Here is a 26,402-nt window from a genome sequence, read left to right on the forward strand (position 1 = left end):
AATGATAGTCTGGAATATATGGTAAAATACGGTGGAATGACTGCTCTTATTTTAGTTTCTGCAAACACTTAAATGGATGGATTTCTATCTCCATTATACAAGCACTGCTGGGTAACCTTTAGAGCCATGTGAGGATCAAATGAGTGAGTACTTATTAATACTATTACCATGCTTCTACTGAATTAACACTTCAGCAACAGTATAATGGCCACGCTTCTTAACAACTGCCTCTGTAAGAGCTCTTGTAAGTCACAAATAAAAATTATAAAGAAAATATATTAAAATAATAACAATTACAGTTACAACAAATATGTTGTTTATAGCAATGATAGTGTTAGCATCTCCCTCTCATATTAAACAATACCCAACATTGGATTCCTTAGGAAGCAATGCCAATGCATGTTTGGACTTTTCAAAGTCTTCAGCCCATGAAGCCTTTTTACTCACATTGGTCCACCACAGCCAGAATTGCTGTTCCTTGCATGGTGGGCTGCCACGCTGCAATGTCCTGGGCTTTTTCTGGCACCATGCGTCTATACTGGATAGTCAAGTTTCCACATACCCACTCTGATTTGCAATATATTGTTCTCCAGAGCCAACGGAGGGGCCACTGGAAAGAGGCCACAGATAAGGTGGTGAACCCAAACTGAATACCTGTTAAAGGAATGGACACACAACATGGAGTGGTGGATGGATGGAAGGACAACAACAATTCCTCTACTCCTGTAAAGAGAGAGGGGCAAATGGTGAACTAAATCCCAAAGAGAAAAGACATTCATGGTAATAATATTATTCAACAGTGAAAGAATCCAAACAAAAGGCAAATATAAAATCTCTCGGAAGAAGACTCATTACAAACTGTTTCTTTCACGTATATAACCTTAGTAGGAATAACATACTTAAAAATCTTCAACCAATCATAGTTATTTGCTGGTAATAAACTTGGGAATCTTGAAGCATATTATTCACTCTCAGTGTTGATAATACAATCTTGGAAGATGATTTGTCATTGAGGATTAAGGAAAAGAATACTGTGGTTGTATATAAGAATTTAAAAAGGAATAAGGAATGTACTTTTGGGAAAGCTCTGCATAGAGAATGTTGGAGGAAATGCACTGAAAATAGGCAAGTGAGCAAGCTCCCTTGAGTCTGGGAAGGTGAGTGCAGCACATTCAGAGAGTCTATGAAGTTATTACAAGTCACAGAAAGGTATGCAATTAAAGTGTCTTCCTAAGCAAAATATCCTTCTTCAGGAATTTTTATCTTGATATTTCTATGGTCTGTGTGGTCACAGGAAGTCAAAGTTATGGTGGTGGCTTAGAAGTTCTTTTCTCTCTGTCTGTAATTTACAGGACATTGCTACAGATGGGGCAGCAGAGATCTGCGGTAAGCTGTTCCATGGGGTGGGGGAGCAGTTAGAAATGATAAGGCCAGAGATCTAAAAGACTTTTAGACCCTAACTGGCAGACTTTTAAGTAAACTAGCACAGGTATGTAACTAAGACAGTGGATGAGAGGCAAGTTTGTAGTCCCTTCAGTGTTACTGCTCAGTCAAGGGATAGGGACCACTCTGGCCAGGAATGGCAAGACAGTGGATTGGGTGGATGGGTAGGAGGAGCTGACATTTGCTTCTGACCTGAGAGGCAGGGGTGTGTTGCAGAAAAACCGACAGTGCTGGAAAGAAGCCTCATGTCCACAGCCTAAAAGGAGCTGTCATATTCAGGGAGGTCACAGAGAAAGAACCAGAGTTAGTGATGCCACAGGGTCAGCAGCGTGGCAGCAGTGATATCAGTATATGTTTCCATAACCCACCTAACCCTACATGAACACATCTGCCTACAGGGGGCAGGTAAGTAGCAGAAATATGTGGAGTGGGTGCAGCCACTGGCAAATTGGCAAGTGGACATCTTAATGAAATGCACTGCTCACAGTCACCATATTGGAAAGAGGGCCCCACACTGTCAGATCCCTTTCTTATTCAAGAGAAACTAGAAATTAAGACTTCATTAGCAATCATCCCTCTTCAAACCCAGAAAAGATATCATTTATAATGACAACAAAGGCACAGACTATTCAGAAATAAATTAATGAAAAATGTTAAAATGATTCTGATAAATGACTTAAAAAGAGAAAAAAATGATAATTGAATGAACAGTAGAATGCACCATCCTCTTCAGTTGGCAGACTCAAATTTGGGGGACTTGAACATTTTTTCTCCAAAATAAATTTAGTATCTGAATGCAAATTTAGTTAATAATCCTGAATGGATTTAAGAAAAAATTCTGAAAGGTGATCCTAAATTTCTTCCAGAAATATACACAAATATACAAATAAAATAATGAGGAGGGATGTTTGAATTTGTAATATTAGGGACATTCTGGAAAAGGATAAAATAGGACCAACTGTAGGAGATATTAATCTATGGTCATGGAAACAGTATAGAAATAGTGCACTGAGAGAATGAATGAAATAGAACACATTTCAAGAATAGACGTGGATATTTAAGAGATTTTAGAAATATTATAAAACTGACACTTAAAATCAGTGGATTCAGGTACTGGTGTAATTAGCTAAATCATTAGAAGGCCTGGTACACTGTCCTCAATTTTGACATTAAAATAAATTCCAGAAAATTTTTAATTAAAAATAAAACACTAGAAATAACCCAACATGATTTAATCTGTTCAGATATTCAAGCGAGAAGAACTTTCTAAAAAGCTTTTGGAACAAAGACCAACAAGAGCAAAGGCCTAGCAACTCAGCAAGGCCAGAAACGCCCCCTGTAAAACAAAGCTGACCCTCTCCCAACCCTCTCTCACGGACCTGTATTGCTCTCTGATACTTTCTATACTTTCTTCTTCCCTTTAAAGTCCAGTTTCTTGGAGAAGTGCCTTCGCTGATGACTCCTCCAGGGCTCAGAGCCCTGCATCCCCCACAGCCCCACCACGGCACTGATACAGGAGTTGCACTGCCGGTGGCTGCGTGTTTCAAACCAGTGGGCATTCTCAGCTCCTGTTTATTTGATTACCAGGTAGCTTTTGCCGTGGACAAATATTTTCCTTTCAGTGGAACATTTTCCCCCCTTAATTTTTGTTTTACTTAAATAAATTTTAAAAGCCCAGGCAGAAAATTGTGTGTGCACATATGCACACACACAGATACACACAGATCTGTTTTTTAAAGGCTACATTAGTGTAGTCCAACTCCGCCTTTTCCTCAGTTTAGACAATTAAAGGTGGGCTTTAGCCCTTGCTTTTATGCCCCACACACCCCCCCTTTCTCACTTCGCTCCCTTTAGTCAGTGTTCAAATTCCTCTTAAGCCAGGTTACAGCCTTCTCTGTGTTGCCTCAAATCGTTTTCTCTCAACTGCACTGCTATTCTTCTTTCTCTTGGTGGACCTCTCTTCTCCCATTTGCCATGTACATGGCCCTTTTCCCCAGGGCCTCGTCTTCAGTCCTCCACCTGGCAGGACTGAATCGCCCCCACGGCCTCACCCACAGCTCCTCTGAGCTCCTGACTGGTGAATCCAGCTTAACAACGGACATCACTCCTTATATGTCCCATAGACACTTCACACTCAAAATGACACACACAGAACCATCTCCTCGAAACCAGCTCCTCTCCTTACACTCCCCTTGCAGATCTGCTCTCCGGATGGGTCACTGGAAAGTCACCTCAGCAGCTCTGCGGCCCGCCACCCCGGCCCTCCAATCCCCACTGCAGCAGTCACCACTTCTGCCGCCCATGTCTCTCTCTTTCTGCCCACGGCCTCTCAGCAGGCGTGTGCCATTTGTTGTCTGGGTTACCTGCGTTGGTCCCCGAAATATCCTTTCCCCCCAAAATATGGGCCTCTCCCCCTAAAATAGTATCTTCCATTCTGCTGCCAGAATAACCAGATATTCTGCAACATAAACATTATGCAATTCTCTTACTTACAAATAATCCAATATATCCCTGCTTCCTTAAGGATACATTGAAGTCTAAGCACACAAGGCCCATCGTGACAGAGGCCTTGTGCACCTGACATTCCCACCTATGGATCCTTTGTTCTAGCCCTACTTGTTGTTCTTCAGTCTGGCCAAGCCGCTTCATGCTGTGTACACATATATGTCTCCACCTCTCTGCATGAAGTGTCCACTCCCTCTACCACAAAATAGAGAGCTAACGTCCTTTCACCTTTCAAGATTCAGTTCAAATATTTCCAGCTCTAGGAAGTCCAATTTGTGTTCACCTGCTTAGCAATCCATCAACTACTCGCCATGCCTCGCCTAGCCTGGGGAATGCAGACACCAAGTCTTACCTGTTTTGGTCTCCCCAGCAGTTGATACAGTGTTTGGCATAGCAGTGCTCAATGCTTGTTGGTTGGATAAATGAATGAATCAGTAAAGAGATGAGAGGTCTACAATCCCCCCCAGTTACTCAGCTGCCATTTTGGGAAGTTCATTCTGCGGAGTTAAGGAAATGTGAGTGCAGGTGGTGGGCAGACAGAACAGTGGTGAGGGCGTGGGGGAGACAGGCCTGGTCCTGGAGAGCGCAGGATAGGCGTGGGTGGGAGAGCACTGGAGAGAGAGGGAATGGAGGGGGCGGGTGCAAGGAGATGTTGAAGAACAACTGATATTAAATGCAGTAAATTAAATGGAGAACATAATATATGAAGGGGAAATCAAGTTAACAAAGCAAGGGTGGAAAAGGCAGTACCAGAGATGAAGAGCTCTCACTTCATCCCTCACAGCATTTCACTTATGGCACCTGCCCTCTGTGAAGGCAGTGTCAAATTCTTGAGAGACTGGTGTTTGTGCTGTGGGTGCTCTAAGTACAAAACGGTATCTTATGGCTTCCAGATTTTAAGACTGATAGATAATTTCTCTTATGTCCCATGTCTGAGTTCTCAGGCAGCAGGATCATTCGCTGGTGGGGGGAGAGATATTGTGGTTAACAACTCAGGGTTACTCTAATAATCTCAAAGGACAGTGGGGAATTCATGAAAACAAATAAAAGAGAAATTTCACTCAGAAAAAACCATATGTCATATAGAACTTTGTGGGGGCATTGGGGGCAATGTTACCGCCACCTCATCTAACAGTTTTATTTGAGTGTGTTGAAACTCCAAGCTCAAGTCACTTAAACAAGTAGGAGAACCAGGGTCCAGGCTGTGGTGCTCCAGACATGGACGGGAAGATGAAAAGCCTGACTACTGCCTCCGACAGGATCAGTCCAGTCGGGGAGTACAATGGACATGGACACGATCACACACCATCAAGACAAGAATCAAGTGCAATTCATGCCTAGACAGGAGAGCAGATAATCTCTAAATAGTGGAGGGGTCCCTGCCAAGGCTTGGCAAGTGTCCTTCCAGGCAGAAAAGCAGAGAAATATAATTCAGGCGAAGGAGACTAAGGTTGGTGGCTGGGTGCAAGGCCTAACGAAGCACAGATGGAGGGCTCCAGGGTCATCTGTCAGTAGCTGTTCCCCTTCAGCAGCTAAGAGGCATAACTAAAAAGGCAGGTGGGGTGTCATTAATGATCATGGGGAAAACTGGGAGGAGGAAATTGAGGTCAGGAGATCACCACCAAAGGCAATTTATTTTAGAGGAACAAAAATAATTCAAAAAGCACTTGGAAATTCTATCTCCCATGAATGAAAAGAACACAAAATAAGTTTCACTCCAGCGTTGAATACAGAATAACAGACTGCCTACTCTCAGAAATGGATTGAATTTTCTAATTCATCAGGGATTATTTAGATAATAGGAAAACGAATAAATCTGAACAATCTCTCTAGAATAGCTGTTACTCCATCCTGTTATGTAGGGTAGAGTTAGGCTGAATTATTTAATTGATATTTTAATGAGACTATAAATTTCTAAAAGCCTTATCAATTTCTCCCAAAAGCGTACAACTTTTCCTTTCATGACATTTATTTGACTTAATTAGAATAACTTTTTTCCAAGGCTTTTTTTGTGTGTGTTAAAATACCTAATGATATGCTGCCCCCAGAATGTTGTTGTTATTATTAATACTGATAATAGCCCCAATAAGACATATTTACAATTATGACTCATTTTGGAATAACAGGTCATTGGTTTAAAGTCCTTTTGAAAATAAGAAGAATAAACGAACATAATTACTACACCAGGGACAGCAGCTGCACCCTTAATGGAACCTGGTCACTAAACACAACAAAAGCAAAGATGAAACTCAAATCAGACACCAGGCCACAAAGCATAGCTGACTGAAGATGCCACAAGATGACCTTTCATTCACTGAGGGAACCAGATGCATTTCTATGTATAATGTATATTGTTAAAAGCAATTATTTTATATATAGAATGTAATTTAGGAAAAAGAAAACTCCATCTGTAGACTTATAAACAGGAAGCACAAAGGGGTGCCTTTGCCAACAAGAACCTGCATGCATAAATGCAAAGCCTACTGACAAAAATCCTTTCCTGTCTCCTAAGCTTAAAAAAAACTACTTCAAGGCAGTGGTGAGCTGAAAGGGCTCAGATACAAAACGTGCACATCATCAGCCTTCTAGTAGATAAAAGTGCGCCATGCATAATAGAAAAGATAACGTTTCCTATGGAAATCTATTTTGAGATTCAACAATTTAAAGGCAACTGAGAGCTCAAAACCAAGTTCAACCAAAGAGGAACAGAGCCCAAGCAAATGTACAGAAATGGACAAAGTCATTGGAGAAGGAGGGGATCTGTGTTCTACCGATACTCCAGATCAGCAAATTCATCCTGAATTCAAGCCAGTGATGTGACATGATGTCACTCAAGGAATCAGGCAGAAACCATCAGCCAGAAGAAATAGGAACAATATCAAAGGCAGGTGTGAGATGTGGAAGGGGTGACCCTGTGAACCTTGCTGCAATGAGGCAGGATGTGCTTGCGGGCTTTCTGCACAGGCTGGCTGGCTCACATGACTCTATTTAGAAGGATATCAGCCAACAGCTGTGCCACACGGGCTACAGCCTGAGCTGAGTCACATCTAGTAACGGTTCTGAGTTCATCCTTAGACGACATGACCAGAAGGATCTGAGAATCAATGGAGGAGACGTATCTGAATGAGTATTCCATTTCATTCCTTGGCAGTAAATCTTCAGCTTTGTGCAACATAAATATTGACAAAGATACACACAGGCACCCTATTTGAAAGCCTGACTGCATAATTGCATCTAATCGAGAAAAGCGGGCTCCGTTTCAGTATGCTAGGACATTGTTTGGCTCGGTAACCAATGCTTCTGAGACCCAAAGCATACTCTAGTATAACCGACAGCACAGAAATCTCCACTGATGACTTACTCATTTCAGGGTATTCATAAAATAACCCCAGTTTGCCCATGGGATACAGATGGTTTTCCCGTTCCCATCATGGGTTGGTCTGTTCTGCTCCCAAAACTGTGGCATCATTAGATTCATGATCCAGCTGTCAAACAGATCAAATTATAAGGCAGGATATTATCAGACCAAGGTCATAAAGGTATTACTGATATCTCAAGCTGAACACATCATCTTCCCAAGAATTTAATTTCTTGTTTTCAGGATAAATTTCTTTTTATTGCTGCCTCCCTACCCTCAAATATTGTGAAAACTAGTCCTGACTACGTGCCTTGGGTTTACCAAAATTGTAACGACTACTACTACTTTATCTCCTACCTCCTTTTCAGGTGTTCATTTTAGCTTTTAGAAGATGCCTTCCCTCATTTGTCTTTTTTACCCCCACTTCTCTCCTATTATCCACCATGGCCTTTCCAGTCTGAAAGTCGTCAGAGAAAATAAGTAAAAGAAAGAAATACAGGTTCTGTGAGCTGGTGATAAGTGCTGTGGAGGAAAATAAAGGAGAGCGAAGAATGTGTGCTAGGGAGGAGTGGGGATGGGGCAGTGACCTTTGAATAAGGCAAAGACTGAAGCAAAGGGGTGGGCAGAGGAGGGGCAGAGGAAACAGTGATCACAGGCCTGGAGGTCCCTCACGCTGGACAGACAGCATGGAGACTGGTGTGGGCCACAGTGAATAGGAAATAAGTGGTGGTTTTGGGGGTGGAGCCTTAGAGGCTGCCGTGAGGATGTGGGCATTTTTCCCTTTGAAGGAATTGCGGAGCCATGGAGGGTCACCGAGCAAAAATGTGATACTCTAATGTTGGATAGAACAGGTCCAAGACCCTAATACAAGCTGAACAAATCAAGGGACAAAGAAGTGACATGCCACCTCAAATTCAGTGCAGAGCTTGAAAGAAACACAGCCTCGACTCCCAGCCCAATGCTCTGTCCCCTTCTGGATGCTGTCCCACAGAGCTGTCTCTAAAGTTATGTTTTTTCCTCACTCAGAGGCTTGTGGGCCAACTGAATGCTTCCCCCTTTTCAAATGGCAATTTATCCTGAAAGGAAATCAGAGTTGGCAGTGAAACAAGGCATGGACCTGTAGCCTACAGAGCTGTTGTCCCTGAAAGCAACAGCTGGCGCGTGGTTTACTCGTGGAGTTCAGCAGAAGAGACAGAGCAACAACAGACAACTTAGCATCTGGCTGAGTTTCGGCTGACTGCACTGCACGTTTGGATGTATTTCAAATTTGGACAGTGAGGCGGCTTCACACGAAAGGCAGGTGTATACATCATACATGCCCACACGTCTGTATGCATACACACGTAGACACACACAGAGCATATGATGTGACTTGTAAAGAGCTGCCTCTGCTTGGTTTCCCACGGCCTCTAATTTCAGCATTAACCTTTCACTGGCCATGCTCCCAGGTTTGCTACGAGATTTCTTTGCAATGGAACATGCCCTTCGCTTCACAAACGTTCCCCAATTCTTTCAATGACATTAGGGGAAGAGCAGGGAGCCCTGGGAAATGCTGGGGATATGGACTCGAGATACCCCTGAATCTGAATCCACACTTCATGGCTTATTTGTTATTTAACTTTATTTACATTCAAAATGCAATTGTTGCAGATCTCAGAAGATGATTTACACTCACTGCTATGGCAGAATGTTGCGGTTAGTAGACTCACCACAGGATCCTCTTATTCAACACGTTCTTCCAATATTTCAGATATTACTGTATCACAAATGCCCATTTCTATATTTTGATATCTGCTTTTCAGTATAATTATCTTTCTTCTTTATTCTCTATATATTATGATTTTAGAACATTTTTCTGAGAAGTGTTCCACAGGCACTTTACATATGATACTTGGATAAAGAGATCCTGGAGATCAAAACCACATTTAAATCCTTAGATAAACTCAGCTGTGTCATATACATGGCTAGGTTTAGTCTGCTTACTTTGTTACTTTGTATAGTAATTTTTGTTTCAAAGAACAAGATCCTTCTGTATAGCACAGGGAACTACACTCAATAACTTTTAATAGCCTTTAGTGGAAAAGTATATGACAAGGAATATATATATATATATGAGCCACTATGCTGTACACCAAGAATTAACACAATATTGTAAACCAACTATACTTTCAACAAAAAAAGTTGAAATAAAATTGAGAGATGAAACTTCCACTGCCCAGACTGCTGTCACGATGAAACGATTCAAAGCAGGCCAGGTATTAGCAACCCCCCTGACACAGCAAAACCCCATGTGGGATCTTCCTTTTGAGCAGCACTGGCTATCCGGCTGTGGCCACCTGTAAATAGGGTTGAAGTCACTTAGACCCTTGGCTTGGGATCACCGTGGCCACAGGGGTGGGGGTCACTGCAGCACCTACGAGAATGACGGGGCCAGCCTCCTGCTGAAGCCGCTCCCCAGGCCACAGCCCGGAGCGCTGCAGGCAGGTCTGAGGTCCGGCCGGGGGCACGCAGCTCCACAGCCACTCGGAGCCCTGCGGTGCGGGTGGCGCTGGGACTACGCTCGTCCATCACCCTCCCTGGCACCCAGACTCGGGATTCTCCTGGGGGAATTTTTCTCTGCCTCATACTTCCTGTCTCAGCATTTGTGGAATCCGGTCCATGCCACAGGGAAGCAGGGCTTTTACCCTCCGGGACCCAAATCCATCACTGTATGGATCCAGGGTGAAACTTCCATGTTAAATCACCTGGCGCTCCCTTCTTGTGCTGAAATGCCCTCCCCTGTCGATGGCATTAGGTCGTATTAGAAGTCCCGACTTGCTTGTCCTTAGCTAAGACTCTGAGCCTCTTGCTCAGTCTTCCTGAGTGGAACCACTCATCTGTGGCAGAAAAGCTTGGGCTGTCGTCCAACCATCATTGTCCTCGGTCTTTTGGGTTTTCTGTTGGGTTATGGTTCTCGTGCAGGGATATCAATTTGCACATGAGAAGCAACTGTAGACATTTTAGAAAATACAGACACTGGATCCTCCCCCCTCTTCAGCCAAGGCTGGAAGCTTTCTCCCTCTAGCAGGGGTTACACAATCATTTGCTTGGGAATTGACCACACATATTGGCATAATCATAGTAAATTGCCCTTTACTCTGTGCTTGCCACGTGGCATTTTCTACTTCATGTTGTCTTTGTACCTTCATTATCACATTTAATCCCTGCATTATTGATTATCACCATTTCTGTTGAGGACACTCCTACTTGCTAATCTTGAATACAAGTATCTTTGATTCTCTTAATCTATTTCATTCCTGAGTTTCCTGTTCCTGAATTTAAAGAGTGAATTATGGACACATGTAAATAAGATTCTCTTATTATATGTATCTGACTCATCCTCTAACCAAATCATATCTGGAGAAGAGAGATTTTCTCTTTTAAACATTTGTTTTTCTTATTATATAGTAGTGCATACACATAGTGGAAAATGTAGAAAACATATAAAGTAAGAAAATTACAGCCATACATTATCTAAACACCAAAGGACAATGCTATGTCATTTGGGGCATTTAACTATTTTTCTTAATATTTTATCATAAAATTTCCCTAGGAAAGTTGCTTAACCCTGGAATTGTACTAGCCTTTTGTCCAGTACAGAATAACATTCCCAGAAATGACCCCAACATCAAAATAGTATGTGAGGCTGGGAAGGCCACAGGGCACTCAGCTTATTCTCTGAGTCCTACAAAGAATGCTGTTAATTCACTGATTTTACACATTCGATGCCTGTGAGTCACTCACTCACTCAGCTGGCTCGGACTGAGACCTACTTTATACCAGTGCCAATCCAAGTGCTGGGGAGACCCCAGAGGGAGCCTGGATCACGGCATCACTTTCCTTCATTTGCTCCCAGAATCCTACTCAAGAACCCCACATGGGATTGGGAGGGTGGAGGCAGGTGAGATATGGTGAAATTCATTTCATTATGTTCCTTTAGACATATTCAAATAGCATGAAAATAGTAGCTAATTTTGATAAGTTTTCTTTTCCCTTCCTATGTATTTTTGAGAATGGGTATAGTTTTGGTGCAGCAAGAGTAATTGATAGATCTTTGGTATGGTAGGATTTTATATGAAAAATTAAGAAGGAAACTGCACTTATACAAAGAGAAGAGGCAGTGAGGAAAAAACAAGCCACCCTTGAACTTGGCTACAATTCAGAATTCCTGGTTTTGAAAAAAGGGAAACAAAATTCAAAATAAATTCCCTAAATATTTTAGCCCATAGTAGAAATACATGGAGGCAAAGTTCAGCTCACTGGAACCTAGAACAATGTGCTTATTTAAGCGAAGGTATAAACAGACCACAGATACTATAATGCATCCTTTACTTTAAACTAGTTCATGTGAGCAAGTTTCATTTCACATGAATTGCTCAGTACCAGTTTAGGAAATATATCCTCCTTGATTGGTAAAAATAGCTCACAGATAACCAGATTCAACAAAATTTATTGTTAAATAATTTACTTATTTCCTTCAGGAAATGCTTTTGAGTAATCTGAGTTAAGTATTTCCTCTATCTGCTGTATTTCTTTTCACAGAGAAAAGTAGTTTTATTTGCACATGACCTACTTTTACTTCTCTGGAAATATCTGACTGTGAGCTCAGGGTACGGATTGTCTACTGCACAGTAGGGAAAAAGAAGATTCATTTCACAGCGAAGATCAGAATCTTTTTTTGAGGGGCGTGGTGAGCTGGGGGACAAGGGAAATGCCTTTGTTTCGAGACAGACCCCAGTAATCCATACTGAAGCTGAAAGATGAAGCCATTATGAAGAAATGTGGAAGGACACACTGACACGCAAAGGTGTTCACTCTGCAAAAACAGAAAGAAAGAAAGAAAGAAAGAAAAAATAATTTAACTGCCCTATAAAGAGAATGGACAGAAACTTGGTAATAAGCTAGAGAGAAGGAAGGTTAGTGAAGGGAGGAGAAACAATGAAAGGGAACTTGGATGCGGTGGGCAGAAGAGCAGGTTTCTGGAGCCTACAATGAAGGATGATAAGAAAAAATAAAGTTTAAAAAAGTTACAAAGTTTAAAATAGTTTAAAAATTAAAAAGCAAAGTTAAAAAAATAAATATTTTTATAGTGGCATGGAAGATTTTAAAATGATGGAGGTTTTTTATTTCAAAATTCAAGTTGTTTGAATTTCTCCCCCATTCTCCAAACAACAGTAAGACCTGCTTGTGTAAGTGGTTTTGGGGGACACCACAGAGAGGGGCGAGCTCTGCAGTTAGGTTGGCCAGGAGCAGAATGCTGGTGTGGAAGGCAAGACAGAAGAGAGTTCAACAGTTTCATGAAAACAGAAACTCAAAGCCAGAAATTATCTTAAAATGGTTAGTGTGGTAGGCAGAAAAATGTTCCCCCCCAATATGTCTATGTCCTTATCCCCAGAACATAGGAAGAGGTCAGATTCCCTGGCAAAGGGGGCCTATGGTTGCAGATGTGGTTAAGGTTGCTAACCAGTCGACTCTAAGAGAGACCAGCTGGATTATAGATTTGGGCCCAGTGTAATCACCAGGGTCGTTAAAGGAGGAAGAAAGAGGCAGAAGAGGGGAGAGAGGAGAGGAGATCTGACCACAGGTTCAGAGTCAGAGGCACACAACCATGCTGACCTTGAGAATGAGAAAAGAGGTCACAGGCCAAGAGACGCAGGTGGTCTCTGGAATCCAGAAAAGTCAGATACAGGTTCCCCTGAGGCCTTCAGAAAGAGCCGTGCCAACACTTTGACTTCAGCAGGCTTCTGCATTCAAGAAAACTACAAGTTTAAATTTGCGTTGTTTAGTAGAGACTTTTTCTTTTCTCTTCCTACTACCATGACGTTTGGGGATACTTGTTACAACAGCAACAGAAAGTGAATAGAGTAAGCTCCTTGAAATGTTCAGAAATTGCAGATAACACTGGACTGTCCACTTTGATGTGGGATTGGGCTTATGTGAAAATCAAAAGGACAGTGTGACCTTTGCTAACCTCTGCTTTTCTCATTTTAGGAAGAGAACAGTAAGTCAAAACCTCTGTTGTTATTATTTTAGACAAGTGTCTCTTAAAACTTTATGTAACCCTGTGCCTTAGGACCCTAAGAGAGTCTCTTCTTAGAAGAACATGGATTCAGAGAGATAGTGTCTTACATCTGAGTCCCACAGTGGTCTCTTATTGGCAATGAGAGCTTGGGCATATCAGTTACCCTCTTTAAGCCACAGGATCTTCATTTGCAAAAGGAAGATAAGAATAAGGATTGTTTGGGTGATTAACTTGTACACACACACACACACACACACACACACACACACACATACATATATGTACAACATTTAATACAGTGACTAGCACATACTAGGCACTCAACAAATTCCTGTTATGGATTTTTAAATGCATATATAAAAGGAGGAGAAATTTGCAGGAAATTGTGGGAAAACTAAGTTCATGGCCCCAAAAAGGGCCATCTCTCAATGGGCTCTGATCAGTCAGTCCCCAGTGGTGGGCTAATAAGCAGAGACTATAGCACTTGGGGATTTATGTTAAACATAAAAAGGAAGGTATTTAAACATAATTATTAAACATCAGGTACGTTTATACTTTTGGCTGGATCATCTTATCTGGAGAGATTTAATAAGCAGAGAGTCTCCACTGTTCTAGAGATGGGCATGCAGGAAAATGATGTGGGTGGGTGGGCCATTCTCACCCACCCAAGATCACATGACTGAGTACTCACGGAATTAACACCTCTTGTATGTTATTACAGATGGGCTGTCCTCCCATGATTATTGTCAGCTGTGTCATCAGTTCAAGGAGACATCACATGGGTCACACTGGAATATTAGAAAGAAAATCTCATTTAAATTTTAGATAGCTCTAACATGAAATAAAGTCATTATTTTATGCCTAAAAAAATCTAAGGAGCAGAGAGTAAAGACACTCTTCATTGGGCAACTAAGAGAAAACCTGAAACAAGTTAGATTGTCAGAACACATAGCTGTATTCACACCTCTTCATTTCTGTATTTTTACAGCCAATACACCAGATCTCATGGATAAGTCACAAATCTGCCCTTAAAGAATGTGATGTAGAAACACGTGGAGTAGTAGTTGACAAAATGGAACAAGAACACCTTCATGGCTGGGTTGTTCTCATAGTCAGTCTGGTCCTTGGGAGCTCTGCAGCTAGAATAAAGAAAAGGTAAGTCTGTAAAACTGTGAACGGCTTTGAGACCCTAATCAAAGCCACGGACACATGAGTTAACACATTTAATATGTGTGTGTGTGTGTATATATATATATATACATATATACACACATACACACACACAATTCACACTGTTTTCATACCAGCTGTTTTGAATTTCTTAACATATCCACTATGTTAATTCCAACTGTACACACTGTTGTAAGAGTTTCTCCCACTAAGAAAGTGATATCCCACAAGGCAAAAAAAAAAAAAAAAGTCACCTGTTCCTTAAAATTTATAAGCACAACAGTATCCAATGGGCAAGAACTGTCCTCTGTTAGGTGTAATTTGAAAGAAAGCTACTTCTAAACATCCTGCTAGATAATATTCTCTTGTCTCCCTGAAAGGCAGTAAGGTAGGACTATTGAAGAAGACAAACAAAACACGGGGCAACTTGCTAGAAGCATTTGGGGAACATAAAACGGGTCATCCTCCTAGTTCAGAATTTGAATTGGTCTTAGTATTTTCAGAAGATGACCACTGAGCAGACCACTGGGAGGACCACCCAGCCACATGCAATGTGTTGGAAGCACTTAACTTAGGCCGCTAAGCCGCTGGGTGGGATACAAGCCAGAGAGAAGAAACATTTATTATAGAAGCTGCAGCTGATGAGAATGGAGTTACACTAACAGGAACAGCATGGGGGGAAGACACATAACAGTGTGATTACTTGTCCTCTCCGTAACGCGCAAGCAAATCTGCCACTGGAACCACGACCCTCTTCCACTTATTTGCAATACAGAGACTATTTACTTTCAACAACAGGGTACATTATCTAATGTAATTGAAATTATTATTAAGCACTGACATATTTACACAGAGCTTGGACATTCTAAAGCTTCCTTTGTCCCTTTTACTAATGCAAAAATGGAGCTAATTCACTTCTCATATAGGCTAGAGAAAATAGGTTTGCAGTTGAAGTTAACTAAAGACTGTAATGTACTGCAATTGAAGTGCCTAAAAGATAGTCTCTGTTTTGACCTGGTTCTAAAACTGGTGTAGAAATTATCTCAGCTGCAGGAGGAGCTTACCAGAGTCAGTCATCATGATTGCCACTTTCTCATATATGGCGTTCAGGGTCACCATGATGATAAAACTGATATGGGAAGCAGTGATGGGCGTGGCCCACCTGCACAGTCAGGTACTTTTGGATTGGGTCTGTTCCATTCAGGTTCTTGGGAAGTTTTGCAGGAAATACAATGAACACTGAAAGTCCGTAGACAATGATCCCAATAACTGAAACAATGGTTAACAGGACCTGACAACCCAAGAACCCAGCAGCATGAGACTCACTAATGATCGTATTTTTACACAGAAAACTTGCCCCCAACCCAGCTTAAACAGAAAACATGCATGTGTTGTAAACTTCACATAAACGTGAGAAGTGATATAAATCGCACGTAAATGCCATAAGAGACGTGAATATCAGTCATGTTAAATTTTAGGGGAGGAGGAATGAAAGATGTCAAAAAGAATGAGTGCATCCACTAATGTAACACGCTGGCAGCAGGAGCAGCTGTGTGCAGGGCATAGGGAATATATGGGAACTCCACTTTCTGTGAATTTTTCTGTAAACCTAAAACTGCACTAAAGAAGGAAGCCTGTTAAGTATATTTTAATGGGTGAAAATGGGGTAACTGGTGGCATGATCTTTTGGAGGGAAGTCTGTGATAGCAGAACAAATGAAAGTAGCCCTTCTACATCTGTAGAATTACTTAGGTTATGAACTAGTTGTAACCCATGAAGGGGATATGCTTCCTTTCAAGGGAGAACCTATCACTGATTCAGGGGTCAGCAGGTGCTAGCTGTCGTCTTCATTCTGAATAGGACCAGTGAAGCTGTGGACATGCCCTGAGGGTAATAGTGGGAGTGACAGCAGGTCTCTGCTGATGAAAGCTTCACATGCTTTTCATACTCCTTGAGATCTTGAAATGGCAGGTATTCCTACTCCCTGCATTTGCACAAGATTCATGTCCCTAATCCACAGTAGTTTTGACTGTGTGGACCCAAGGGCAGCGGGGGTGTCTGAAGCAAAATTTGCACGTGGCTAATAGGGTTTCAGTTCCTCACTAGGCAGGTTTTTTTTCTGGCCACTGAAGAATGAACATTAAAGATCCCATTTTTAAACAGTTTTCCTTCCATCTACCTTCTTGGTCATAGTCCAGAAGCATGTACTCAGTGTCCCTGGCTGCTCCTGATGGGTGCCCCAGAGAGAAAGCTACAAAGAATGTGAATTTCAGGACTAAGTGAACCACATCATGTTATTTACAGTAATAGCAGGCGGCTGGCTTGCACCTGCATGGGAGAGCAGAGGGAGTGTTTACAAGCCCCTCCTGGAGCCACACTCCTGCATCTGGATCCCAGCTCTGATGCTAGCTGTGGGGCCTTGTGCAAATTTCTTAACCTCTAGGGGCTTCAATCTCCTCACCCATATAATGGGGAGATAATAATAGCAATTTATAGGACTATTGTGATGAGTCAATTATTTACTAATTGTGAAAACAATTGGAACATTAACCGCAGGCATGTGAAAAACTCTACCTAAGTATAAGCTATGAATATGGTGACCAAAGTCTTAAAAAGGTGTTTTTTCTTAGTTTTTAAGCCATCAGTTTGTAGAGAAAGCATTTTATTTTCTCCTCTACTCTCTTTCATCATCCTTTTCTTCACAGTTAAGTCTTCATGCTTGTGAAAGGAATAACTTTTTGGTGTGTTTGTGATTAAATGTGAAAATTAGTTAAGGCTGAGAAAAATGTATTATAGAAGGTATATTAAGCCTTCCTCTCTTGTACAGCTCATATAGGCCATTTAAATAGTATGCATTTTTTAAAAGTCTGCATAGTAATTTTTTAATTATGTATTAAGTAAACATAATAGTTAAGAATGCGTAAATACTTACTATTGCTTCAGCACACATCTATTTTTCAAAATCCTCACAATCACCCTGTGGGGAAGGTAATATTATATCTCTTTTACAGATGTGGAAATAGAGCCACATGGAGATGTTGCAATTTGCCCCAAATGAAGCAACTATTAAGTGAAAGTACTGAAATACTCAAAGAGCCCAAAGACACACTAACTGTATAGCACTGTCTCCTACATGGTCTGTAAAATCAATTCTAATTCATTTCAGAACTTTTACAAACTTGACACATTTCCATTTTTCTTCCAAGCACTTAATGGGTTCACTATTTCTTAAGAAACAGGAAAGCTTTCCGTTCTCCTTCCTCAAGTTTCTTCTTATTTATCATCTTTTCTGATCATAAATTTAACATTTGCTCATTAAAGAAAATTTGAAAGTACTCAGTAGTGGACAGAACTGCTGTCCTGGATCTGTCCCCAGTCTTAGAAGAGGACCCAGAACTTGCTTTAGGATAAATAACCTCCCTTTTGTTTTTAGTCCTGTGATTTAACCTCGATTGACCCACTCTTTCTGAAGCACCAGAAGTAGATCTCAGTTGGTTTAAGACAAATAATACCCCTCATTGTATTGGCCTTGCACATGATTGGAGAATTGGCAAATAACCCAGGAAGAGCCACTATTATGTGAGGAGATACATGCTGCTGCCCATGTGAAACATAAGCTTCTTCTATCAAGAGAGGAAGCTGCCAAAAGAGACCTGTCTTGGTTTGGATGGATGATCTGGGATGCTGCGTGCCTAGAAGCATCATGCTGAGACATCTTTGGACACAGAATGAAGACAGGACAAAAGCAGCCCTTGACATCATCTGGGCTAGAGTATCTCTCCTTGACTGAAGCCAGACCTCAGACCTGAGGTTTTCATTTACAGGAACCAATAAATCCCATGGATCCCCATTTCTTGGTTGTTGTTTAAACACATTGGAGATTGATTTTGTCACCTACAATCAAAAGACTCCAACTCTGAAAATGAATAAAAAATAAAATAAGAATAATGCTTCAACCTATAGACATAATTCCTTCAGAATGGTGCATTGTTTGTATATTACAAATCATTTTATATATTAATTTAATTCTCCAATCTATCATAAGCGCAACACTTTGACATGTCATAAAATATTTTCATGGACACACTTTTTCATGACTGCATACTATTCTACTTTGTGAAGAGTTGGAAGAATATTTTGGCTGAGATTTTATATATATATATACACATATAAAAGTATGTCTGTGACTTGCATCCATACTGACTTTTCCCTGCCATTTTGAAATAATTCCTGATTAAAAGTTTTTCAAAGCTGAATTAGTGGATTAAAACATATGAATATTTTTGACTCTTGATATCAACTGCCAGACTGCTTTCTAAGAAGGCTTGAGGAGTACACCAGAAATTAACACAGCATTGTAAATCAACCATACTTCACAAAAATTATCCAGTAACCTAGGCATGGGATTGGTGATCACTGGCAATTCATCCTCATAAACAGAGTTGTGTCACTTGAGAAGTGGAAAACTATTTCATTTTGATGTGCACTGAGTGAATTACCATTGAAGTGTGACATCTATTTTTTCTTTTGCGAATGTGTGTTCATCTTCTCTGCCTTCTACGCTTCTGAGATATTTTGATGTTACCTTTGAAGTGATCTGAACTCTCTATGTATTGAAGGAATTAGCCCCTTGTCGGATTTGTAAGCAAATAACATTCTCTGGTGTTTTGTTTAAAATTAGGATGCTCTGATGCATGGAAATCTTTGTATAATTTCCTCTGATACTTACTGTCCATCTAGAGGTTGTATACTCATCCATATTTATTTGTAGTTTTTTTTCTAATTGTGTTACTTTTTAAATGTTTCTGGAATTTATCACAATATATGGTTCACTGTATGATTTCAATCTTTTCTTTTCCCCCAAGTAGCTAACAAGTGTTTCATTCACTGAATAACCTTTATTTATCTCCCTGATTTGTAATGCCTTCCATCTCTTATATTAAATTATTATTGATATCAGAGCCCATATCTGGACTTCCTGCCTTATTTTATAATCTGGCTATTCTTGAACTAGTAAAACTCTCATTATCTTATTAATTTTTATATTACTAATATGATTTTATTCACAATAAACCCAAATCAATTTTATAACTTCTGATATTTTGGAAATATGATCTTTTAATCTAGAATCATGTGATTAAAGCACCTTTTATATCTTTCAGTAGTTTTTACTTTTATTTTTTGATAGTTCCTACTATCCTTTTGTTAGGCTATTCTTAGACATTTTACCTAGGTTGTTACACTTGGAAAATTTTAGAAATTTAATGCCTCCATCTGGTCTCTTAATCAGACCCTGGAGAATCCTAAACCACTGATCTGATTTGAACAAATGAGGTGAAAAGAATTGGGGGAAGCACTGTGAGCAGAAGAGACTGTGGAACCTCCAGAGCGGCGCCCTGCATTGGCTCAGATGTTCTCTGGAAAAAGTTTCCTCTATGAGACTACATAGTTCCCAGCTTGACTTTCAGTTTTCTCAGCATTTCACATTAGATTTTAAAAGTCTGTGGCAGGTTCTTACCCAGAAAAAGAGCACTTGCGCAAAGGGTTATATGTATACACTTTCCCCAGGTGGTAAAGGGAACACGCTCTTCTTCCTAATTAAAAAAACAAGTTTAGTCAATCAAGGGATTACACCAATGAAATGATATTTCTCCTAACTGGTCAGTAAATCCTAAACATAATATAAAAAAAAAATTTCAGACATAGCCTCCTTGTTTGTAAATGCATGGGTTTTTTCCTGTTTTTTTTCCTTTTCTTTTCTGTTAACGATGTCAAACACACAACAAAATATGTACAGTGTTCGTTTTAATACTATTTTTTGAAAATGCACATGTGAACAGTAAACTGTTTCCCTGCCATGGTCTGAGCACCTGATGAGGCCAAGATTTAAAGCTCTATTCCTTAGCTTGCCTTTGATTTCAGAAGTGAAGGTAGTGACAGCTTAGGGTCTGTGCAGGACAGAAAGAATCACAGTTGTCTGCAGCTAACTGGTGTCCACTGTGTGTTTCTTGGTTGAGATTTATGTGTTAATTAGCTACAACTATGAAGTTTAAGAGTTTCCATTTTAGAGTTTATATTTAGAATTTTTTAAGAGATGAAATCAGCAAGAATCAAGATTTAACTGGATTATAAAACCAGATATAGTATAATAATAGCTGTAACTAAGTACATGGCCCTTCCTCTGTGCCAGGAAGCCTTCCAAGTAGATTCTATACATTACTTCGACCCGTCCTTACCACTGTCATGAAGAAGCAACTCTCTTATTCTTATTTTATAGGAAACTATGGCACAGAGAAGTTAAGTTGTCCAAGATCACTCAGGAAGCAAGCTGCTGTGTTCAAATATGAATTTAGGCAACTTCATTTGCAAGATCTCACTACCACAACGCTGGCCTCTCTAAACAATGGAGCATGCTTTCTCAAGTAAAGTAAAATACTTCAAATAAAAAACTAAAAAAAAATAAGGCAATTTTTTAAATAAGGAAGAATGATAAAGTTAAATGAGTCTTCATCTTCAATTTTTCAACAAGCATGTCCCAATGAAAATTTAAACTTATTAGCTTGCAAAATTAAATTTAAACTTGGCAGTTTAAATGACCAAAAAACTTCTCTTCAGTATTTTTTGTATGCTGCCAATATGATAAGTTTTTGTTTTTCAGGACTCAAAAGCATTATGAACATCTAATTTTGTCTAAGATTCAGCTTTCATCTCTGAATGTACAGTCTTTCACCAACATATGCTTTTACCCCCATCTTCAGTTGTAAACAATGGGAACTATTCATAATGGGGATTATTAGAAGCTTATTACATTGTAAAAGACAAATGTCACTTTCTATTGGTAGCTGAACCTCATTTTTTTCCATTTATAAAAAGAGGAGTTTGACCTGCTCCCTCCATATCTTTTCAGTGCCAACATTCTGTAGATCTGTGATTCAATTTATTAAATCTATATTTGGAGACATTTTCAGATACTCCTAGTAAAAGCATTTTTTTCCCAAGAGTTATTCATTCTCACAACCTACTGTCCTGCTGCTGCTGACTGCAAGCACCATCAGCTCTAAATTATCTCAGCTGATGGAAAGAAGCAATAATACAAATGACTCAAAAATCATCTTTTCATAGCTCTGGAATGTTGATACAAAGATATACAGTTTTATTTTTTTAATTTTGCAGCAGGAGTGGCAGCAATAAATTTACATTTCCAGTTATGTAAAATGACTAGCTCAAACACTGCTCAAACACTGATGGCACCTCAACAAATGTTTCCCTGCTTCTTCTACCCTTTCTCTGACTTTAGGATGAGAGCCATGCTGCTTTGTGCACATCCCAGTAGGAAGGGGGAGCAGTGACCGGGACTTAGTTCAAGACAAAGGGGCACCTAGTCTATGATGAAAAGGAGGCCACAATAATGAAGGCGCATTTAAAAAAATGGGAGTCAACTATAAAAACCAATTTCTCTTTCCTTCTACATCTATGTCATTGCAGCTAATTTATATTTTGCATTTTTTATTGGTGTCATGAAAGGATACAAATCAATGCCTCTTTTCATATACACTTATACCAGTCTTTTTCTTTTCCCCCTTTTTACTGTTATTATGAAGGAAGAACCTCACTTCTCTTCTGTGTCCACCATTCCAGGCAGTGCTCCTTCAACTTGGCTGCACATTAGAATAACCAGAGGAGCTTTAAAAACTTCCCTATGCCAGAATGCGCCCCCAGGCCACTAAGTACAATCAGAGTTTGCAGTGATGGAACCCAGGCACCAACATTTTTTAAGGTCCCCTGGTGATTCCAACACGCAGCCAAGGCTGACAAGTCCAGAAGTAAACAGAATAAAGTGCATCTAAACAGCGCCCGCTTTTCCTGGGTAATCTCATCTATCTCCACGTGGGGACACCTCGCCTCCTATTCTGGCCAGACTTGTTCTTCCTGCTCAACCGTCTCCCATTTGTACTCAAGTTCTGCCTGGCACCGCTTCCAGAACTCCAAAAGTAAGGTGACTAACAGAGAGACAGAACAGCAGAATGTGGATCTTCAGTGATGCCTGATGCTTCAGAAATCTGTACTTAATATTTATTACACTTAACACTTTGGTAAATGGTTAATAAAATCACATTTTATTTATAGGCGATACTAAAGAAAAAAATGAGTTAATACCTTTTGTTTAAGAAAAAAGAAAATGTAGATAATTTATTGAACGTTTGGAAACAGACTAGCTCTCTAGCTCAAGGGAAAGTTATTAACGTGATGGTCAGAGGCAGGTGACTGTGTCTGATGCTAAAGTACCTGCTACCAGCACATTATGCCCACTAAAAACACAAATATCGGGGGGAAGGGTGGGTATAGCTCAGTGATAGAGCACGTGCTAAGCATGTACAAGGTCCTGGGTTCAAGCCCCATTACCTCCATTAAAAAAAAAGTAAAAAAATAGCACAAGTAACTGTCACAATTTAAAAGCACTGCACGGTTCACCATCCAAGCCTTCTCCTCACATCCCTCTGTCTCTTCTGTCCAAAGGACCTGAGGGTGGGGAAGGGGATGAGAATGCTTTAGTAGCCCCTGCATTTCTATTTTCCACCACCCCAGTCACACAAACTTAAAATAATATTCTTAAATATGGAAAACTGCCATTTTTCTCAATCATCGGTAATGTAATTTTTAGAAATCGTCATTGTGTTTTAAGACTCGTAACTTTAAATAGTAGACAAAAACAACATGAAATGTTAATTGAAAATGTGGCTTCAGGGTGAATCCCCTAAGCCCTTCTTCCCACCAGACTGTTACCCCTAGGCCCCAACTCTAGAGAAATTGCAGAATAACCACTGTGTCCTCCACCATTGTACCTGAGTCTCTACAATGCTCTGAGAATAAAGAGGAAAAAGACACAGTCCCTGCTTCCGGGAGCTCCTAGGTGCACAGGACTCATTGTGAAATGATGGCTGAGGAGGCGTGTTAAGAGGGCTTGGATAACAGTCAGCAGAGGGTGCTCGGGGCAGGGAGCCGGAACTGTAGCCAAGGCTCTCCCAGAGGAGAGAACCACTGTGGTGAGCTCTGAGATGCCCTAGAAGTGATCAGGTGAACTTATAATGTTAAGGCCATTTCTCCCTGGGGAGCTGCACATGCAAAGGAGGGAGGCCAAAGAGAGCCAGGTCCCTTCCAGGAACTGCAAATAGTCTAGAAGCGAGCACAGGGTGTGGGAGGCAGGTGAGGCAACCAGGTGGAGAGATCACAGGGGCACATCACAAAGGACTCTGTGTGCCTCCAAGGTAGAGGAGACATGCAAAGTGATCTAGAAAGAGACAAGATAGAGGCAGGGAGGACTATTGGCAGGTTCATGTGAAGGCCTGCTGAGGCCCTGCCAGGAGGAGAGAGAAGAAAACATTTCAGCAGGTGGACGGATTGGCCACAGGTGTGATGGAAGGGCAGGAAGAGGTCAAAGATGCCGGCCAGCTTTCTGGCTTTGGCAGTGTCTAAATTATAGTGCCATTCCCTGAAATAAGAAGGGCAAGAACCTCCTAGAGGAAAACATAGGCAAAACATTATCTGACATACATTTCAAAAATTTTCTCCTAGAAGAAATAAAAGCAAGAATAAACAAATGGGACCTAATGAAACTTACAAGCTTCTTCAGAGCAAAGGAAACCAGAAATAAAACAAGAAGAAAACCTACGGAATGGGAGAAAATTTTTGCAAGTGAAACCGACAAAGGCTTGATCTCCAAAATATATAAGCAGCTCATACAACTCAATAAGAGAAAAATAAACAACCCAATCCAAAAATGGGCAGAAGACCTAAACAAGCAATTCTCCAAGGAAGACATTCAAATGATCAAAAAGCACATGAAAAAATGCTCAATATCACTAATCATCAGAGAAATGCAAATCAAAACTACAATGAGGTATCACCTCACACCAGTCAGAATGGCCGTCATTCAAAAATCCACAAATGACAAATGCTGGAGAGGCTGTGGAGAAAGGGGGACCCTCCTACACTGCTGGTGGGAATGCAGTTTGGTGCAGCCACTGTGGAAAACAGTGTGGAGATTCCTCAAAAGACTAGGAATAGACTTACCATATGACCCAGGAATTCCGCTCCTGGGCTTGAATCCAGAAGGAAATCTACTTCAGGATGACACCTGCACTCCAATGTTCATAGCAGCACTATTTACAATAGCCAAAACATGGAAACAGCCTAAATGTCCATCAACAGGTGACTGGATAAAGAAGATGTGGTATATTTATACAATGGAATACTACTCAGCCATAAAAACCGACAACATAATGTCATTTGCAGCAACATGGATGCTCCTGGAGAATGTCATTCTAAGTGAAGTAAGCCAGAAAGAGAAAGAAAAATACCATATGAGATCGCTATTATGTGGAATCTAAAAAACAAAAACAAACAAACAAACAAAAACAAAGCATAAATACAGGACAGAAATAGACTCATGGACAGAGAATACAGACTTGTGTTTACCAGGGGGTTAGACGGTGGAAAGGGATAGACTGGGATTTCAAAATTGTAGACTAGATAAACGACATTACACTGTATAGCACAGGGAAATATACACAAAATGTTATGATAAATCACAGAGAAAAATTGTGCCAATGAGTGTGTATATGTCCATGAATGACTGAAAAATTGTGCTGAACACTGGAATTTGACACAACATTGTAAAATGATTATAAATGAATAAAAAATGTTAAAAAAAAAAAAGAAGGGCAGGAAGAGGGGCAAGTCATGAGAGGAGACAACTGATTCAGTTCTGGCTGAGTTCCTGTGGGCTCCAGGAGAGATGTGCAGTAGGAAAATAAAACTCTAGAAATCGGGAGAAAGTTCTAGGCTGAGCCAAGTAGTTTTACTGTTTCAAGAGGCTAATGGGTGTGAGTGGACAAGCTCACAAGAAGTGTATAGGGATAGCTCTCACCCTCCTGCATATGGGATGCATTTGGGAGCCTTTAAAAAATAGTGCACCACAGCCTGGAGTGGGGCCTTTGTACTGTTTATTATTTTTTAAATACTTCTTTTCTTTTTGTGGGGAGTATTGAGCATTATTTGTTTTAATGGAGGTACTGGGAATTGAACCCAGGACCTCTTGCATGCTAAGCACGTGCTCTACCACTGAGCCGTACCCTCCCCACATTTTTTTGTTTTTAGACACTAGCTCTACCGAGCAGTCAGGGTTGAGAATCAACCTGCAGAGAGCAGAGAGCCTTGGGGTTAGAGAACAAGGAGAAGCTGCCCAGAGCCCTGTAGACCCCACCAGGGGCAGCCGGAGACGCAGGGAGCCTCAGAAGTGCTGTGAGGAATGTGAACTCAACACTCCCCAATGGCAAAGATGACAAACATGTTTCAAGCACCCACTTCCCAGCAGTGTTTGTTCTGACTTTACTAGTTTTCCAGTAATACTGAGTGAGAATAGAAATTATCTGGACACAGGGATCAAATTCAAATGCTGATTATGACCATTATTAGCTGCGTGATTACTGATTAAAAGTTACTCGTCTGCCACGTGTAAAACGGGGGACCAAGCACCGTGCTTGTGGGCTGATGTGAGCGTAATGAAATGACATCTATAAAGGCGCTCCTGACTCTCAGAAGTAATTGCTACTATTGTCCCCAACTGGGACACCAAGAAACAGAGGCACAGAAAGCTTCAAACATTTGCCCAAGATGAGGGTTGAGGTCAGGAATCAAGCCAATGACTTCTTGGATCCAGAGCCCAGGATCTTCTTACGAACAACATGGCACTGCCCAGGCTCCCTGCTCCAAAACCAGCCTCCCTTTGGCTCAGTTCCATGGCATCTGCGCTGCACAGATGTCCTCACTGCCTGCCTGCCCTCCCGGTGTCTGACCCCGGCACTC

General features: G+C 40.8%; 1 long non-coding RNA gene across 1 annotated transcript in view; it reads right to left on the reverse strand.

The window, feature by feature from the left end:
- Positions 1-421: 421 nt before the first annotated feature.
- The window catches only part of LOC140693552 (uncharacterized), a 50,448-nt gene continuing 24,467 nt past the window's right edge, over positions 422-26,402 (reverse strand). Inside the window, exons 4-6 of the long non-coding RNA XR_012069320.1 lie at positions 14,332-14,506; positions 14,059-14,155; positions 422-654 (exon numbers count right to left, since the gene is read on the reverse strand). This is a non-coding gene — a long non-coding RNA (uncharacterized lncRNA). The remainder of the gene's footprint in view (positions 655-14,058; positions 14,156-14,331; positions 14,507-26,402) is intronic.

The sequence above is a fragment of the Vicugna pacos genome, unplaced genomic scaffold, assembly GCF_048564905.1.
Source record: "Vicugna pacos unplaced genomic scaffold, VicPac4 scaffold_19, whole genome shotgun sequence".
In the NCBI taxonomy this organism is placed as follows: domain Eukaryota; kingdom Metazoa; phylum Chordata; class Mammalia; order Artiodactyla; family Camelidae; genus Vicugna; species Vicugna pacos.